Source organism: Taudactylus pleione, unplaced genomic scaffold (genome assembly GCF_031769625.1).
Source record: "Taudactylus pleione unplaced genomic scaffold, aTauple2 ptg000050l, whole genome shotgun sequence".
In the NCBI taxonomy this organism is placed as follows: Eukaryota; Metazoa; Chordata; class Amphibia; order Anura; family Myobatrachidae; genus Taudactylus; species Taudactylus pleione.
Window position 1 is genome coordinate 2,950,001 of NW_028284452.1, and position 7,500 is coordinate 2,957,500.

The 7,500-nt window shown below is 31.5% G+C and overlaps 6 non-coding genes across 6 annotated transcripts; all 6 read right to left on the reverse strand.

Annotated features, from left to right (window-relative positions):
* Positions 1–739: 739 nt before the first annotated feature.
* On the reverse strand, positions 740–821 carry TRNAS-AGA (transfer RNA serine (anticodon AGA)). The gene has a single exon. It is a non-coding gene; the product is annotated as a tRNA-Ser (tRNA).
* A 1,107-nt stretch (positions 822–1,928) lies between these two features.
* Positions 1,929–2,010, reverse strand: TRNAS-AGA (transfer RNA serine (anticodon AGA)). Its single transcript has one exon. It is a non-coding gene; the product is annotated as a tRNA-Ser (tRNA).
* Positions 2,011–3,117: 1,107 nt separating this feature from the next.
* On the reverse strand, positions 3,118–3,199 carry TRNAS-AGA (transfer RNA serine (anticodon AGA)). Its single transcript has one exon. It is a non-coding gene; the product is annotated as a tRNA-Ser (tRNA).
* Positions 3,200–4,306: 1,107 nt separating this feature from the next.
* On the reverse strand, positions 4,307–4,388 carry TRNAS-AGA (transfer RNA serine (anticodon AGA)). The gene has a single exon. It is a non-coding gene; the product is annotated as a tRNA-Ser (tRNA).
* A 1,107-nt stretch (positions 4,389–5,495) lies between these two features.
* TRNAS-AGA (transfer RNA serine (anticodon AGA)) lies at positions 5,496–5,577 on the reverse strand. The gene has a single exon. It is a non-coding gene; the product is annotated as a tRNA-Ser (tRNA).
* Positions 5,578–6,684: 1,107 nt separating this feature from the next.
* Positions 6,685–6,766, reverse strand: TRNAS-AGA (transfer RNA serine (anticodon AGA)). The gene has a single exon. It is a non-coding gene; the product is annotated as a tRNA-Ser (tRNA).
* Between the last annotated feature and the right edge of the window lie 734 nt (positions 6,767–7,500).

The following is a 7,500-nucleotide window of genomic DNA, read 5'->3' on the forward strand; positions in this document are numbered from 1 at the left end:
ATAATGGGGCCCAAATATAATATTGCAGCAAAACAAAATATAGAAAAAGCTACGTTGCATATGTAAATTAAAATCAACTAATCAAAAATATGCCATATCAAAATCATATCTACCTTAGAACTCACAAATTAACAGATTTATCTACTAACAATTGGGTTTAATTTTGCACATTATAATGACCAAATGTATTTGATATTTTGCTAGATATAGCTTTAAAACATCAACACTTTTTCACTTTTCAAATTTAGCTTGTTTTTTTAACTGTTTAATTGTTCAAGAAATAATGGAGCCCAAATATAGTCTTGCAGCAAACCAAAATATGGAAAACTAATTTCTTTATGTAAATTAAAATCAACTAATCAAAAATATGCCATATCAAAACACAATTTGTCTTGTATCTACCTTAGAACTCACAGATTAACAGATTAATCTCCTAACAATTGATGTTAATTTTGCACCTCCTAGTGTGCCAAATGTCTTTGATATTTTGCTAGATATACAAACATTTCTTTCAATGTTGACATTGAATATGCATTTCCAAATAAATAAAAGGTAATCAGTGTGGCTGCTAAGAGTGACTGGGCTTAGGCTCAATGAATGGAAGAAAATGTGTGAAAGATAAAAAAGAGAACAGACTGGCATCCCAAATATTTTGATGCACTAATGCCTGTTCTCACTCTTAGCATCACTAGCTGCAAGATTTGGTAAAATTTGAAGAAAAAGAAAACATCAATCTGCACGTAGTCAGCAGGATTTGAACCTATGCGGGGAGACCCCAATGGATTTCTAGTCCATTGCCTTAACCACTCGGCCACAACTACCTCACATGTGTTAAAGTGTTTATTTTAACATAATTAGGAGAAGGGTTTATGTTTTGCATGGTTTGCATGGTTTAGAATGTGTAAAATTACATAAATGGCCATCTAAGATAATCAAAAAAAATTGTTTCCTTCGAGCCGGAATTGAACCAGCGACCTAAGGATTGCTGTACCAAACTCCTCTACAGTCAGAAGTTTAACTTAAATTTGTTATTTTTCTATCATCTGGCAACAGCTAGTTTAGAAAGCAGTTTTCATAGATCTTCCATCTGTAGCCACATTTACATCAAGATTAGAGATACTTTAAAATATCAACACTTTTTCACTTTTCAAATTTAGCTTGTTTTTTTAAGTGTTTAATTGTTCAAGAAATAATGGGGCCCAAATATAATATTGCAGCAAAACAAAATATAGAAAAAGCTACGTTGCATATGTAAATTAAAATCAACTAATCAAAAATATGCCATATCAAAATCGTATCTACCTTAGAACTCACAAATTAACAGATTTATCTACTAACAATTGGGCTTAATTTTGCACATTCTAATGACCAAATGTATTTGATATTTTGCTAGATATAGCTTTAAAACATCAACACTTTTTCACTTTTCAAATTTAGCTTGTTTTTTTAACTGTTTAATTGTTCAAGAAATAATGGAGCCCAAATATAGTCTTGCAGCAAACCAAAATATGGAAAGCTAATTTCTTTATGTAAATTAAAATCAACTAATCAAAAATATACTATATCAAAACACAATTTGTCTTGTATCTACCTTAGAACTCACAGATTAACAGATTAATCTCCTAACAATTGATCTTAATTTTGCACCTTCTAGTGTGCCAAATGTCTTTGATATTTTGCTAGATATACAAACATTTCTTTCAATGTTGACATTGAATATGCATTTCCAAATAAATAAAAGGTAATCAGTGTGGCTGCTAAGAGTGACTGGGCTTAGGCTCAATGAATGGAAGAAAATGTGTGAAAGATAAAAAAGAGAACAGACTGGCATCCCAAATATTTTGATGCACTAATGCCTGTTCTCACTCTTAGCATCACTAGCTGCAAGATTTGGTAAAATTTGAAGAAAAAGAAAACATCAATCTGCACGTAGTCGGCAGGATTTCAACCAACGCGGGGAGACCCCAATGGATTTCTAGTCCATCGCCTTAACCACTCGGCCACAACTACCTCACATGTGTTAAAGTGTTTATTTTAACATAATTAGGAGAAGGGTTTATGTTTTGCATGGTTTGCATGGTTTAGAATGTGTAAAATTACATAAATGGCCATCTAAGATAATCAAAAAAAATTGTTTCCTTCGAGCCGGAATTGAACCAGCGACCTAAGGATTGCTGTACCAAACTCCTCTACAGTCAGAAGTTTAACTTAAATTTGTTATTTTTCTATCATCTGGCAACAGCTAGTTTAGAAAGCAGTTTTCATAGATCTTCCATCTGTAGCCACATTTACATCAAGATTAGAGATACTTTAAAATATCAACACTTTTTCACTTTTCAAATTTAGCTTGTTTTTTTAAGTGTTTAATTGTTCAAGAAATAATGGGGCCCAAATATAATATTGCAGCAAAACAAAATATAGAAAAAGCTACGTTGCATATGTAAATTAAAATCAACTAATCAAAAATATGCCATATCAAAATCGTATCTACCTTAGAACTCACAAATTAACAGATTTATCTACTAACAATTGGGTTTAATTTTGCACATTATAATGACCAAATGTATTTGATATTTTGCTAGATATAGCTTTAAAACATCAACACTTTTTCACTTTTCAAATTTAGCTTGTTTTTTTAACTGTTTAATTGTTCAAGAAATAATGGAGCCCAAATATAGTCTTGCAGCAAACCAAAATATGGAAAACTAATTTCTTTATGTAAATTAAAATCAACTAATCAAAAATATGCCATATCAAAACACAATTTGTCTTGTATCTACCTTAGAACTCACAGATTAACAGATTAATCTCCTAACAATTGATGTTAATTTTGCACCTCCTAGTGTGCCAAATGTCTTTGATATTTTGCTAGATATACAAACATTTCTTTCAATGTTGACATTGAATATGCATTTCCAAATAAATAAAAGGTAATCAGTGTGGCTGCTAAGAGTGACTGGGCTTAGGCTCAATGAATGGAAGAAAATGTGTGAAAGATAAAAAAGAGAACAGACTGGCATCCCAAATATTTTGATGCACTAATGCCTGTTCTCACTCTTAGCATCACTAGCTGCAAGATTTGGTAAAATTTGAAGAAAAAGAAAACATCAATCTGCACGTAGTCAGCAGGATTTGAACCTATGCGGGGAGACCCCAATGGATTTCTAGTCCATTGCCTTAACCACTCGGCCACAACTACCTCACATGTGTTAAAGTGTTTATTTTAACATAATTAGGAGAAGGGTTTATGTTTTGCATGGTTTGCATGGTTTAGAATGTGTAAAATTACATAAATGGCCATCTAAGATAATCAAAAAAAATTGTTTCCTTCGAGCCGGAATTGAACCAGCGACCTAAGGATTGCTGTACCAAACTCCTCTACAGTCAGAAGTTTAACTTAAATTTGTTATTTTTCTATCATCTGGCAACAGCTAGTTTAGAAAGCAGTTTTCATAGATCTTCCATCTGTAGCCACATTTACATCAAGATTAGAGATACTTTAAAATATCAACACTTTTTCACTTTTCAAATTTAGCTTGTTTTTTTAAGTGTTTAATTGTTCAAGAAATAATGGGGCCCAAATATAATATTGCAGCAAAACAAAATATAGAAAAAGCTACGTTGCATATGTAAATTAAAATCAACTAATCAAAAATATGCCATATCAAAATCGTATCTACCTTAGAACTCACAAATTAACAGATTTATCTACTAACAATTGGGCTTAATTTTGCACATTCTAATGACCAAATGTATTTGATATTTTGCTAGATATAGCTTTAAAACATCAACACTTTTTCACTTTTCAAATTTAGCTTGTTTTTTTAACTGTTTAATTGTTCAAGAAATAATGGAGCCCAAATATAGTCTTGCAGCAAACCAAAATATGGAAAGCTAATTTCTTTATGTAAATTAAAATCAACTAATCAAAAATATACTATATCAAAACACAATTTGTCTTGTATCTACCTTAGAACTCACAGATTAACAGATTAATCTCCTAACAATTGATCTTAATTTTGCACCTTCTAGTGTGCCAAATGTCTTTGATATTTTGCTAGATATACAAACATTTTTTTCAATGTTGACATTGAATATGCATTTCCAAATAAATAAAAGGTAATCAGTGTGGCTGCTAAGAGTGACTGGGCTTAGGCTCAATGAATGGAAGAAAATGTGTGAAAGATAAAAAAGAGAACAGACTGGCATCCCAAATATTTTGATGCACTAATGCCTGTTCTCACTCTTAGCATCACTAGCTGCAAGATTTGGTAAAATTTGAAGAAAAAGAAAACATCAATCTGCACGTAGTCGGCAGGATTTCAACCAACGCGGGGAGACCCCAATGGATTTCTAGTCCATCGCCTTAACCACTCGGCCACAACTACCTCACATGTGTTAAAGTGTTTATTTTAACATAATTAGGAGAAGGGTTTATGTTTTGCATGGTTTGCATGGTTTAGAATGTGTAAAATTACATAAATGGCCATCTAAGATAATCAAAAAAAATTGTTTCCTTCGAGCCGGAATTGAACCAGCGACCTAAGGATTGCTGTACCAAACTCCTCTACAGTCAGAAGTTTAACTTAAATTTGTTATTTTTCTATCATCTGGCAACAGCTAGTTTAGAAAGCAGTTTTCATAGATCTTCCATCTGTAGCCACATTTACATCAAGATTAGAGATACTTTAAAATATCAACACTTTTTCACTTTTCAAATTTAGCTTGTTTTTTTAAGTGTTTAATTGTTCAAGAAATAATGGGGCCCAAATATAATATTGCAGCAAAACAAAATATAGAAAAAGCTACGTTGCATATGTAAATTAAAATCAACTAATCAAAAATATGCCATATCAAAATCGTATCTACCTTAGAACTCACAAATTAACAGATTTATCTACTAACAATTGGGCTTAATTTTGCACATTCTAATGACCAAATGTATTTGATATTTTGCTAGATATAGCTTTAAAACATCAACACTTTTTCACTTTTCAAATTTAGCTTGTTTTTTTAACTGTTTAATTGTTCAAGAAATAATGGAGCCCAAATATAGTCTTGCAGCAAACCAAAATATGGAAAGCTAATTTCTTTATGTAAATTAAAATCAACTAATCAAAAATATACTATATCAAAACACAATTTGTCTTGTATCTACCTTAGAACTCACAGATTAACAGATTAATCTCCTAACAATTGATCTTAATTTTGCACCTTCTAGTGTGCCAAATGTCTTTGATATTTTGCTAGATATACAAACATTTCTTTCAATGTTGACATTGAATATGCATTTCCAAATAAATAAAAGGTAATCAGTGTGGCTGCTAAGAGTGACTGGGCTTAGGCTCAATGAATGGAAGAAAATGTGTGAAAGATAAAAAAGAGAACAGACTGGCATCCCAAATATTTTGATGCACTAATGCCTGTTCTCACTCTTAGCATCACTAGCTGCAAGATTTGGTAAAATTTGAAGAAAAAGAAAACATCAATCTGCACGTAGTCGGCAGGATTTCAACCAACGCGGGGAGACCCCAATGGATTTCTAGTCCATCGCCTTAACCACTCGGCCACAACTACCTCACATGTGTTAAAGTGTTTATTTTAACATAATTAGGAGAAGGGTTTATGTTTTGCATGGTTTGCATGGTTTAGAATGTGTAAAATTACATAAATGGCCATCTAAGATAATCAAAAAAAATTGTTTCCTTCGAGCCGGAATTGAACCAGCGACCTAAAGATTGCTGTACCAAACTCCTCTACAGTCAGAAGTTTAACTTAAATTTGTTATTTTTCTATCATCTGGCAACAGCTAGTTTAGAAAGCAGTTTTCATAGATCTTCCATCTGTAGCCACATTTACATCAAGATTAGAGATACTTTAAAATATCAACACTTTTTCACTTTTCAAATTTAGCTTGTTTTTTTAAGTGTTTAATTGTTGAAGAAATAATGGGGCCCAAATATAATATTGCAGCAAAACAAAATATAGAAAAAGCTACGTTGCATATGTAAATTAAAATCAACTAATCAAAAATATGCCATATCAAAATCGTATCTACCTTAGAACTCACAAATTAACAGATTTATCTACTAACAATTGGGTTTAATTTTGCACATTATAATGACCAAATGTATTTGATATTTTGCTAGATATAGCTTTAAAACATCAACACTTTTTCACTTTTCAAATTTAGCTTGTTTTTTTAACTGTTTAATTGTTCAAGAAATAATGGAGCCCAAATATAGTCTTGCAGCAAACCAAAATATGGAAAACTAATTTCTTTATGTAAATTAAAATCAACTAATCAAAAATATGCCATATCAAAACACAATTTGTCTTGTATCTACCTTAGAACTCACAGATTAACAGATTAATCTCCTAACAATTGATGTTAATTTTGCACCTCCTAGTGTGCCAAATGTCTTTGATATTTTGCTAGATATACAAACATTTCTTTCAATGTTGACATTGAATATGCATTTCCAAATAAATAAAAGGTAATCAGTGTGGCTGCTAAAAGTGACTGGGCTTAGGCTCAATGAATGGAAGAAAATGTGTGAAAGATAAAAAAGAGAACAGACTGGCATCCCAAATATTTTGATGCACTAATGCCTGTTCTCACTCTTAGCATCACTAGCTGCAAGATTTGGTAAAATTTGAAGAAAAAGAAAACATCAATCTGCACGTAGTCAGCAGGATTTGAACCTATGCGGGGAGACCCCAATGGATTTCTAGTCCATTGCCTTAACCACTCGGCCACAACTACCTCACATGTGTTAAAGTGTTTATTTTAACATAATTAGGAGAAGGGTTTATGTTTTGCATGGTTTGCATGGTTTAGAATGTGTAAAATTACATAAATGGCCATCTAAGATAATCAAAAAAAATTGTTTCCTTCGAGCCGGAATTGAACCAGCGACCTAAGGATTGCTGTACCAAACTCCTCTACAGTCAGAAGTTTAACTTAAATTTGTTATTTTTCTATCATCTGGCAACAGCTAGTTTAGAAAGCAGTTTTCATAGATCTTCCATCTGTAGCCACATTTACATCAAGATTAGAGATACTTTAAAATATCAACACTTTTTCACTTTTCAAATTTAGCTTGTTTTTTTAAGTGTTTAATTGTTCAAGAAATAATGGGGCCCAAATATAATATTGCAGCAAAACAAAATATAGAAAAAGCTACGTTGCATATGTAAATTAAAATCAACTAATCAAAAATATGCCATATCAAAATCGTATCTACCTTAGAACTCACAAATTAACAGATTTATCTACTAACAATTGGGCTTAATTTTGCACATTCTAATGACCAAATGTATTTGATATTTTGCTAGATATAGCTTTAAAACATCAACACTTTTTCACTTTTCAAATTTAGCTTGTTTTTTTAACTGTTTAATTGTTCAAGAAATAATGGAGCCCAAATATAGTCTTGCAGCAAACCAAAATATGGAAAGCTAATTTCTTTATGTAAATTAAAATCAACTAATCAAAAA